This window comes from Chelonoidis abingdonii, chromosome 7 (assembly GCF_003597395.2).
Source record: "Chelonoidis abingdonii isolate Lonesome George chromosome 7, CheloAbing_2.0, whole genome shotgun sequence".
In the NCBI taxonomy this organism is placed as follows: domain Eukaryota; kingdom Metazoa; phylum Chordata; order Testudines; family Testudinidae; genus Chelonoidis; species Chelonoidis abingdonii.
In genome coordinates, this window is record NC_133775.1 from 76,203,135 (window position 1) to 76,215,192 (window position 12,058).

The window sequence follows — 12,058 nt, forward strand, 5'->3', positions numbered from 1 at the left end:
TATTTATTTTTGGTGGATTCTGTATCTCAAGACCATACGTTTTAGGAATCTGTCTGATGACCTTCACTACTGAGCATTTTTGAAATATCACCATTTAATATCCTCCCCAGCCCTAGAGAGTAAGAGTTTTTGCATGATTTGAGGCATACAAAATCAAGCTATAAGAGTTCCAATATGTGAAATGTATGTATTTAACATTTGCCAGATCAAATAGTAGCAATACATATATGAATAATAGGGGTACAGGAGTAGGGGTTGCAGTATAGCAGTTTTAATTTGATACAGTGACCACCACTCTTTTTCATTCGAAAAATATTCATCTAAATTATAACACTTTTTTAACCAAATACTTCATTTTGGTATCATCATAATGGATTACTAAGTTATCTTTCTGATTCACGCTACAATTGAGTGACCTGTATATTCAGATCAGGACACTCATTTGTCATCATAGTTTTCCTTTGCAAATGCTAAAGCTGATTTAATGAGTCCGTTACAACATACACACCTCCTTGGCATGCACAAAATAAGGCGCACAGCAGTTTGGCACTATTATATCCACCTCTGATAAATGTATAGGGTACATTATTCTCACGAGAGCACTTGACTACTTCAGAATGTCTGGAGGAACAAGCATTACACTGTGTGATATTTTCAAGTCTCTGTTTCCAAAAACTATTGTGTATCCATCCATATTGCAGTGAATTAAGTGGTGATGTATCTGGATCCAGAGCACTTTTCCACATGTGACTGACAGTGTGCTCATTTTACATTCTATAAATGCTTCAGTGGTTAGTGATAAGGTGCTGAGCTTTGGTGTTGACATGGTATTTTTGCCAATTTTTGCTGCATGTGATTTTTGCCATGTTTCACACATGGTGGCATAGTTCTGGTTATTCATAGCATGCAGCTATGAGTTTGGTTGCCTCTTCAGTGATATCAGGCTTTGGTGCACTGATGTTGCCCAGCAGACAGAGGGAGTATCCAGCTCGCAGAAACTTTGACACAGTGCCTTTGCCAAGGCCAAAATAGGAAGTTACTTTGTTGTTGGTTTCCTTGGTACAGGAGCCAACTAATGTCACAAAATCTTTTTTTCTGATCACCACGCTTCTCTGATTTATTTCAGTGGGGCGTTGTCTCTGCCTGTGATAAGCTTGTGCTTCAGTGCATTGGTGAAACTTCTTGTCTTGGATGAACTCTGTACTGATTATGTCAATCAGCTGTTCCTTATTTTCAGTAACCCTCAAGACTACTTTCTGTTCAGGTAGTTGTGTTCTTGTCCTTGACCAATGCTCTCTGCTTGCTTCTGTGACCTTCCTTGTGCTGAAGTCTTTGAACCTGTCAAAGACAAAGTGTGTGTATACTCCAGCTGTTGCTAGCTTGTGGTCAGTGTAGACCGGGGCGGGCAAACTTTTTGGCCTGAGTGCCACATCGGGTTTCCAAAATTGTATGGAGGGCTGGTTAGAGGAGGCAGTGCTGCCCCAAACAGCCAGGCATGTCTGGGCCCCGGGCCCCTATCTGACCCCCACCCTCGGGACTCCTGCCCCATCCAACCCCCCCCCCCGTTTCCTGTCCCCTGACCACCCCCGGAACTCCCTCCCCTGACTGCCCCGCCGCCCCATCCAACCCTCCTCTCATTCCTGACTCCCTTGCCCCATCCAACCACCCTTCTCCCTGTCCCAGGCCGCTCCTGGAACCTCTGCCCCTGACTCCCCCCGCCCCCGAGTGCCACCCCAGGACCCCTACCCCCCATTCAACCCCCTGTTCCCCACTCTCTGACTGTCCTGACTCCTAGCCACACCCTTGCCCTGTGACCACCCCACCTGACCCCGAACTCCCCTGCCCTCTATGCACCCCGCCCTCTTGCCGCGCTGCCTGGAGTACTGATGGCTGGCAGTAGTATAGCCACGTCCAAAGCACCAGGACAGGCAGCCGCACTGCCTGGCTAGAGCCAGCTCTGCCGCTGTGCAGCACAGAGCACCGGGTCAGGCTGTACTCTGCAGCTGTGCTGCCCCAGGAGCTTGCAGCCCTGCCACCCACAGCATTGCGCTGGCAGCACAGTGAGCTGAGGCTGCAGGGGAGGGGGAACAGCAGGGGAGGGGCCGGGGGCAAGCCTCCTGGCCCAGGAGCTCAGGGACCAGGCAGGACGGGCCCGTGGGCCGAATGTGGCCCATGGGCCGTAGTTTGCCCACCTCTGGTGTAGACTCTGAAATTTGTCATGAAGTCTTTGATGATACCACTTGCTAGCCAGTGTACTACTCAGAGAACTGTGGAATCATCAAAAGAAGTCACCTACACAGTCATTGAAGTATGTCTAGTTGGTATCTCCGTTGCAGCTGCTTCTTTAGGTTATACTTAGCCTTCACAATCCTCATGTCAGAGTCAGTGAACATTGTGGTTGGTTCAGAAGCCAGCTCATGTCACAAAATATTCACAAGAGATTGACATCAAGAACCTGCTTGTAGGCCTATCATTCTTGAATAGATATAGTTAGTATCAAATACCTTTCTTGGACCAACCTGTGAACGCTTTATCTCTGCTAGTCTCTCTACTATCCTTGGTATTGGGTCGGAGAACCTTGTGGGCCAGCTATGTTCAAATTCTTTCATTTGGCAAATTCTGTTTGTAAGTGGGTCATCTACATTCTCATAGGCAGAGTGAAACCACCCCCAGTCAATGTTTACTGTTGCCTCTGGGTGCTTAGTGATTGATGCACAGCTATAGCTTCTCTGTCCATTGCATCTTCAGCAATTCTATGTCTATAGCTGTCCAATATTTGAAAATTAATTCTCATGAGTGGATATATAAGAATTTGCCAAGTGAGCATGTTTTGAGAATACAAAAAGAATATTTTGTGTCTTGATTCAGCAGGACGGGGGAAGGTGGGAAGAGGGCATACTATACCTCTACTCTGATATAATATGACCTGATATAACAGGAATTCGGATACAATGCAGTAAAGCAGCGCTCTGGGGGGGCAGGGCTGCACACTCTGGCGGATCAAAGCAAGTTCAATATAATGCGGTTTCACCTAGAACGCAGTAAGATTTTTTTGGCTCCCGAGGACAGCGTTATATTGGGGTAGAGCTGTAATAACATATACTGTTAATACAGATATAACATATGTACCTCTTAGCTAATTGTGTTTCATAACAAAATATTAGTGTGAAGTTTTCATTAAAAAATAATTGAAATTCAGTGAAAGTGGAGCCATTCTTTTTAGGTGACAAATCTGAAGAACTGTCACAGATTGAACTGTCATTAGAGGTGATTTTGGAACACACTGATAAATTAAACAGTAATATGTCACCAGGATCAGATGGTATTCACCCAAGAGTTCTGAAGGAACTCAAATGTGAAATTGCAGAACTACTAACTGTGGTTTGCAACCTATCATTTAAATCAGCTTCTGTACCAGATAGCTAATGCGACGCCAGTTTTTAAAAAGGGCTCCAGAAGTGATACTGGCAATTACAGGCTGACTTCAGTATGGGGCAAACTGGTTGAAACTATAGTAAAGAACAAAATTGTCAGACACATAGATGAACATAATTTGTTGGGGAAGAATCACATAGTTTTTGTGAAGGGAAATTATGCCTCACCAATCTACTAGAAATCTTTGATGGGGTCAGCAAGCGCGTGCACAAGGGGATCCAGTGGATATAGTGTACTTAGATTTTCAGAAAGCCTTTTAAAAAGGCTCTTAAGCAAAGTAAGCTGTCATGGGTTAAGAGGGAAGGTCATCTCATGGATCGGTAACTGGCTAAAAGATAGCAAACAAAGAATAGAAATAAATGTTCAATTTTCAGAGTGGAGAGAGATAAATATTGGTTTCCCCCATGGGCCTATACTGGGGCCAATCCTATTCAGCATATTCATAAATGATCTGGAAAAAGGGGTAAACAGTGAGGTGACAAAATTTGAAGATGATATAAAACTACTCAAGATAGTTAAGTCCCAAGCAGACTGAAGAGCTACAAAAGGATCTCACAAAACTGGGTAACAAAATGGCAGATGAAATTTAATGTTGATAAATGCAAAGTAATGCACATTGGAAAGCATAATCCCAACGACACATAAAAAACGATGAGATCTAAATTAGCTGTTACCACTCAAGAAAGAGATCTTGGAGTCATTGTGGATAGTTCTCTGAAAATATCGACTCAATGTGAAGTGGCAGTCAAAAAAGTGAACAGAATTTGGGAATCATTAGTAAAGGGATAGATAATAATCATATTTCCTCTATATAAATCCACGGTACGCCCATGTCTTGAAAACTATGTGCAGATGTGTTCGCTCCATCTCAAAAAAAGTATGTTGAAATTGGAAAAGGTTCAGAAAAAGGCAACAAAAATAATTAGGGGTATGGAATGGCTTCCATATGAGGGGAGATAATAAGACTTGGACTTTTCAGCTTGGAAGGAAGATGACTAAGAGGGAATATGATGGAGGTCTATAAAATCATGACTGGTGTGGAGAAAGTAAACAAGGAAGTGTTATTTACTCTTTTCTCATAACATGAGAACTAGAGGTCACCAAATTAAATTAATAGGCAGCTGGTTTAAAACAAAAGGAAGTATTTTTTTCAAACAGTGCACAGTCAACCTGTGGAACTTCTTGCCACAGGGTATTGTAAAGGCCAAGACTGTAACAGGGTTCAAAAAAGAACTAGATAAGTTCATGGAGGATAGGTCCATCAATGGCTGTTAGGCAGGACGGGCAGGGATGGTGTCCCTAGCCTATGTTTGCCAGAAGCTGGGAATTGGTGACAGGATGGATCACTTGATGATTACTTGTTCTGTTCATTCCTTCTGGCGCATCTGGCATTGGCCATTGTTGGAAGACAGGATACTGGGTTTGGTGGGCCTTTCGTCTGACTCAGTATGGCTGTTGTTATGGTTTCAGTGTTACCTGACTTGTGAATCAGGAGGGGAATGGTAATAAGTGCTCATATTACAAAATGCTTAGCAGTGACCAGCAGTTTCTTTGAATTTAATCTAGAAAGTCAGAATCCACAAAAAAGTACTGTATGCAGTGGTGAGCTGGAGCCGGTTCCCACTGGTTCGCGGGAACCGGTTGTTAAATTTAGAAGCCCTTTTAGAACTGATTATCCCACGAGAGAGAACTAGTTCGAAAAGGGCTTTTAAATTTAAAAAAGCCCCAGCAGCTCCCTGCCTTTCTCCCGGCCCCAGCTCACCTCACTCCGCCTCTGCCTCCTCTCCTGAATGCTCCCCCGTCTTCTCCTCCCCTTCCCTGACTTCCCGCGAATCAGCTGTTCGCACGGGAAGCCTGGGAGGGCTGAGAAGGAAGCAGTGGTTTCCCGCAAGTGAGCTGGGGCAGGGGCACGAGGAGTGCTGGAGGCGCCGCACGGCTCCAGTCCGGGCCTGACCCCGGCCGGCGTGTGTCCGGCCCGACCCCAACCTCGGCCAGCATTGTGGCTCTGGTCTGGTCCTGATCTTGGCTGGCTGGGTGGCGCGGCCCCAGGTCGGCCCCAACCGACATGGCTCCGGCCCGGTCCTGACCTTGGCTGGTCGGGCGGCGCGGCTCCGGCCCGGTCCCAATCTTGGCCGAGCAGCCCAGCCCAGCCCTGGCCCCTGCTTGCCCGGCCTCCACCTCCAGGCAGTGTGGTAAGGGGGCAGGGGGCAGGGAGGGGGTGTTGGACAGAGGGCAAGGGAGTTGGGGGCATGGATTGGTGTCGGGGCGGTCAGAGAGCAGGGAACAGGGGGATTGAATGGGGGCAAGGGTCTCGGGGGGCAGTCAGGAAGGAGCAGGGGTTGGATGGGGTGGTGGGGGGCAGACAGGGGCAGGAGTTCCAGGAGCAGGCAGGGGACAGAGAGAAGGGGTGGTTGGATGGGGCAGGGTCCCGGGGGGGGGCATCTGGAATGAGAGGAGGGGTTGGATGGGGCGGCAGGGGGCAAGGAAGTGGAGTGGATGGGGCAAGGGTCTCAGGTGGGGGATGGGGAGGGCATGACCCCCTCATGGGGTGAGGAGGAGAGAACTGGTTGTTAATATTTTGGCAGCTCATCATTGACTGTATGGACACTAAAACAAGGCATTGCTAAAAACTTGCATTTGGCTACTGGATTAATAGTCTCTGTTGGCTGCACCAACATATAAAAGAGGTGGCTTTTGTCGTCTTCATTTTTTGCAAATTAGGCACAGCCTTTGGACTTCTAAGTTGCCAGTATAGCCATTGGTTGGCATCTGCCTAGACCAGGGGTTCTCAACCTGGGGGTCGGAACCCGTGAGGGGGTCACAAGGTTATTACATAGGGAGGACGCAAACTGTCAGCTTCCACCCCAAAGTCCACTTTGCCTCCAGCATTTATAATGGTGTTAAATATATAAAAAGGTGTTTTTAATTTATAAGGGAGGGGGGGTCACACTCAGAGACTAAAGCCATTCTATCTGAAACATCTACCACAAGTAGGCAGCGAAGCCCCAAACAGATCTTTTCCAGAACAGAAAATAACTATAGTTGCACCTTACTGATTCCCACTGCAAATTACCTTTACAAATGACTGAATTTTTTATGGTAGTAACTGAACATGCCCAAAAAAAAGGAAGGTTCCTGCATCATAAAAAGTACTTTGTTCATGTAATTTGGCAAGCATAGCTTAGTTTTAATTATTTATGATTTTTCATAATGTGCACCATAATTTTTTTTAGAAGTGAGACTCCAATGTTGGTGTCACTAGGCATAAATCTAGGTAACTCGGGAAAATGAAAGACCACGAGTGTCAATAAAGACCTCCTGCTCAGGCCTCAATGAACCATTGTTCCTCCATGTTAAACACTTTGTGTAACCTAGTGTAACTTAAATGTGTTAATAGTTGTAAAATGTAATGTCAGCAGTTAGTTTTCTGATTGTAATAGCCAGTTCCCTGCTGTAATACACTGGAGCTAAATTGAAGCAAGTTTCAAGGCCACTCTTAGATACAGCAAACATGTCTCTGCAGCAGAAAGGGGAGAAGAAGGGGGAAGACAAAAAGATTGAGTGAGAAAAGATACTGCAGCTGGATGGGAAAGGAGGGGGGAGTGAAAAATCAGTCAGCAAGAAAAAGTTTTGTAGTAAACAACTGGGATATAAAAGGAAGAAACTGCTTGTTTTAGGTGTGCAGGATTTGAGATTGCATTCTCCCTCGCACCTTATTTGAGCTCAAATAAACTTGTTTTGCTTCTCCACCCCTGGTGTGTTCATTGGCGCTACGCACACCGGGCCCCGAACCGCTGCTGCTTGTCTCTGGCACTTTGTGCTGGCAACACCAGCGCTATGCTGTTTCTGCTATTAAACCTTTGCTGAGAAGTAGTTGAAGCAATTTTTTTTTGTGTGTGGGGTGTGTGCGCACAGATTTAAAGAGTGTAGATTAGCAAAGTATGGATTGGCAAGGTCCTACTCTGTTAATTTTGCCAAGTCTAAGCATCAGCCTACCAAGCACAGTACTACCAGCATGATATTGGTTTACCAGTCTGTTGGAACACACTCAGCACAGTTATGAATCAATAATAGCTTTATGTGACTGATTCCCTCTTCACCCTGTTTGTATTACTGTACATCATTGTATTTGTCTATTATTCTTTGCTAATATTTTCCTATTTTAATGGAGCAATGAGATGGATCAATTGCAGGGTGGACTTGTGGCCAAATCCTGAAACCCTTACTCAGGTGAAGCCCCCATTATATTCTTTCCTCCAATAGATTTTCTTCAGCTCCAAAAGATTGTGATTTGTTTGATTCTTAATCAGTCAGTTTAACTTTTGCTTTTTTCAGTTGTATAAACTATGAGGACAGTGTTTGAGTGGAAGTCAGGTGTGGGGTAGTGGTTGGAGAGGTTTGACAGTATTTCTGGTCTTATAACCTCTTAAAGTATTGTTTTGCCACTAGGATGACCAGATAGCAAGTGTGAAAAATCGGGACAGGGGATGGGGGGTAATAGGAGCCTATATAAGAAAAAGCCCCAAATATTAGGACTGTCCCTATAAAACTGGGAAATCTGGTCACCCTACGTGCCGCCCTTGTGTGGGATGACCATTATCCCTGGCCCCTAAGATGCTTTGAAAAAGGACATGTTTTGCCTCTTGGAATACACTAGATTGCACCATAGGGGAAAGTATTGTGGGACCCACCCCAGCATGAGCTTCATCCTTCCCCCTTCCAAATCAAAGCAATCATTTAGTGCACTGCTTCCAGGGTTGTTATATTTTTCTATAATTATTTATTTTAGCAGAGATTATGGTTAAAAATTTCAAAAGCCACTAAATTACTTAGGGTAAAATTTTCAAAAGCACCTAATTGAAAGCCTTCAGAACATCTCACTGCATAGTTTCAGGTAGAACATTTAGTACAGTCTTAATCCTGAAGGTTCTTGCAGGGGGCAAAAGGTCTTTATATTCCAAAGAGCGATCAGATTGAGCACACGAGGTCTGACCCAAAGACCATTGGACATCTCTCCACTGACTTCATTTTCTTCAGTCGGGTTTGGATTAGGCCCTAGGCACAGTCCTTTGCCATGAGCTGTAAGAAGTCTCTAGCCCATGCAGCTCCCTTGTTTCCAAGTACACGGTGGTTTAAAAAAAGGGGATGTGGGGGAAGAATGAGGGTCTCTTAAAAGACCAGAATTAAGTACGATTCTTAACATGTAATACAGCACTTAGCTTCATGCTACCCTCTTAGACCTCACTCGTGGTGCTAGGCAGGAATAACTTGGTGACTAAATAGAATTACTACGCATGTTAATGCAGACTCAAATTCATCTGTTCTCAGTATTCTACTCATCACTTATTAAACCTGTGTTTATATGCACAACACTTTGTGTTTGTATTGTGCAGGATCAAGCAGTATATACAATTTTTTTCCACCACTGCAGTTGTATGGCAGAATTACATACATCAATATAATTAATAAGTGAATTCTATGCATCTTCAAATGTATGTCCTCTATTTTATCCGATTTTCTCACCAAAGTTTCAGTCTGGTTAAGGCTAGTCGTCTGTTCACCTCTGTTGGGGAAGCATGGTCTTTCCAATGCTTCTAAAATTATCCTCTCTGACACCATTGATTCAGTCTGCATCCAGATTGCATTCCTTGATTAAGTATCCTGCAGAACAGAAGTATCATTTAGCCTAACATATAACCCATGTGCAGAATGATAATTTCCCTGTTCCCTTTTCCCAAGATGTATGAGTGACCACACACAGTCTCACAGCATGTGGATTAAATCTCCTATGTAGTTTTGACACTTGTAACAGAAATGTGTTGATCTCAGACCTAATGTTTCATCTTCTGTGGTGACCAATACAGATTATTAAAATTTCTGAAACATAATTTAACATTTTTTATTCCCACTATTCCATGATTAAGAACTGGATCTTTTGCCACTGAGTCACTGTTTCTTAGCCCTGGTCTACACTATGAGTTTAGGTCACATTTAGCAGCGTTAGGTCGATTTAACCCTGCACCCGTCCACACAACCAAGCCCGTTTTGTCAACTTAAAGGGCTCTTAAAATCGATTTTTGTACTGCTCCCCGATGAGGGGATTAGCGCTGAAATTGACATCACTGGGTCGAATTTGGGATTGTGTGAATGCTGTTTGACTGTATTGGCCTCCAGGAGCTATCCCAGAGTGCTCCATTGTGACCGCTCTCGACAGCACTTTCAACTCAGATGCAGTAGCCAGGTAGACAGGAAAGCCCCAGAAACTTTAAATTTCGTTTCCTGTTTGGCCAGCATGGCGAGCTGATCAGCACAGGTGACCATGGAGTCCCAGAATCACAAAAGAGCTGCAGCATGGATTGAATGGGAGGTACTGATTCTGATCGCTGACAAATTGCCAATAGACGAACCAGAATATTTGAAAACATTTCCAAGGGCATGATGGACAGAGGCTACATCACGGACCCGCAGCCAGGCCGCATGAAAATTAAGTAGCTCAGGCAAGCCTACCAAAAAAACCAAAGAGGCAAATGGCCGCTCCAGGTCAGAGCCCCAGACATGCTGCTTCTGTGATGAGCTGCATGCAATTCTAGGGGGGACTCCTACCACTACCCCACTCCTGTCCGTGGACACCTGCAAGGGGGGGATTTCATGCAACATGGATGAGGATTTTGGGGACGAGGAGGATGAGGTGGAGGAGGATGAGGATAGTGCACAGCAGGCAAGTGAAGAAACCCTTCTCCCTGACAGCCAGGAACTGTTTATCACCTTGGAGCCAATACCTTCCCAAAGTGGGCATGAAGCTGGAGAAGGCACCTCTGGTGAGTGTACCTTTGTAAATATACTGCATGGTTTAAAAGCAAACGTGTTTAATTTGCCCTGAAGACTTGGACTGCATTCACAACCCCTCCTTTTAAATCGCCAACCCAATTGGTGCTTGGTATGGGAAAGGAGGGTGCTGCTGTTTCTCCCACGTTATGAAGGTTGAAGAAGCTGGAAGACTGTGGCTTACTATGGCTGCCTGCAAGCCAAATTCTGTTGTCTGGCCCTGCGTGTGTGATCTTTCACACCAAACTGGCAGGCCCTCAATATAAGAGGCAAAATGTGACCTTGTACCGAAACCACGTGTGCTATGTAATGTTAACAGCTTGGCTCACTGTGAAAGAGTCTACCCATTGTTCTCTAAAATGTGTCTTTTTAAATACTACTCTCCCTTTCTTTTTTCCCACATCTGCAAATGTTTCAACGCTCCCCCTATCATCTCCGTCATCTAGCGCAGATAAGAAGGTGAAAAAAACGCACTTGTGATGAAATATCTCTGTGCTCATGCAGTCCTGCAGCACTGAAAGAGTTCAGCAGAATGCGTGCAGGCAAACAATGTTAAAGTCCAGGAAAGCAGAAAATGAATGCGAGGACAGGAGAGACGAGTGAGATGAGAGGTGGTGGGAGCAAGATGAGAGATGGTAGCAGTGTGATGAGAGGAGGCAGGATGCAATTCTGAGGCTACTGGGGGACCAAATTGATATGCTCCGGCATCTGGTGGAGCTGCAGGAAAGAAAACAGGAGCACAGACCGCTGCTGCTGCCTCTGTGTAACCGCCTGTCCTACTCCCCAAGTCCCATAGCCTCCTCACCTAGATGCCCAAGAATGCGGGGGGAGGGGAGGAGCGCTCCGGCACTCAACCACTCCACCTCTGAGGACTGCCCAAGTAACAGAAGGCTGGCATTCAGTAAATTTTGAAGTGCAGTGTGGCCTTGTCCTTCCCTCCTCCCCTCATCCACCACCCCACCCAGTGCTTCCCTCCTCACCCACCCTCCTGGCTATCTTGGCAGTTTTCCCTGTATTTGTGTGATGAATTAATAAAGAATGCATGATTTTAAAACAATGACTTTATTGCCTCTGAAAGTGGTGATTGAAGAGGGGAGGGCAGTTGGCTTATAGGGAAGTAGAGTGAACCAAGGGGACAGGTTTTCATCAAAGAGGAACAAAGAGAACTGTCACACCATAGCCTGGCTAGTAATGAAACCGGTTTTCAAAGCTTCTCTGATGCACAGCACACTCTGCTGTGCTCTTCTAATCACCCTGGTGTCTGGCTGTGTGTAATCAGCAGGCAGGAGATTTGCCTTAACCTCCCACCCCACCATAAATGTCTCCCCTTTACTCTGACAGAGATTGTGGAGCACACAGCAAGCAGCATACAATGGGAATATTGGTCTGACTGAAGTCTAACCTAGTCAGTAAACTGTGCCAGCGCACTTTTAAATGTCCAAATGCACATTCTGCCACCATTCTGCAGTTGCTCAGCCTATAGTTGCACAGCTCCTTATTACAGGCCAGGGTGCCTGTGTATGACTTCATGAGCCATGGCATTAAGGGGTAGGCTGGGTCCCCAAGAATAACTGTAGGCATTTCAACATCCCCAACAGTTATTTTCTGTTGTGGGAAGTAAGTTCCTTCCTGCAGCTGTTCAAACAGACCAGAGTTGTTCTTCGAGTGCTTGCTCATATCCATTCCAGTTAGGTGTGCGCGCGCTGCGTGCACGTTCGTCGGAGAACTTTTACCCTAGCAACACTCGGTGGGCCGGCAGGTCGCCCCCTGGAGTGGTGCCGGTATGGCGCCTAATATA

The 12,058-nt window shown here is 45.5% G+C and overlaps 1 protein-coding gene and 1 long non-coding RNA gene across 4 annotated transcripts in view; one reads left to right on the forward strand and one right to left on the reverse strand.

Moving 5' to 3' along the window:
* LOC116824420 (uncharacterized) overlaps positions 1-6,258 on the reverse strand; it is a 203,540-nt gene extending 197,282 nt beyond the window's left edge. Inside the window, exon 1 of the long non-coding RNA XR_012656293.1 lies at positions 6,243-6,258. This is a non-coding gene — a long non-coding RNA (uncharacterized LOC116824420). The remainder of the gene's footprint in view (positions 1-6,242) is intronic.
* The window catches only part of SIL1 (SIL1 nucleotide exchange factor), a 285,228-nt gene that overhangs the window by 82,983 nt on the left and 190,187 nt on the right, over positions 1-12,058 (forward strand). The window lies entirely within an intron of this gene.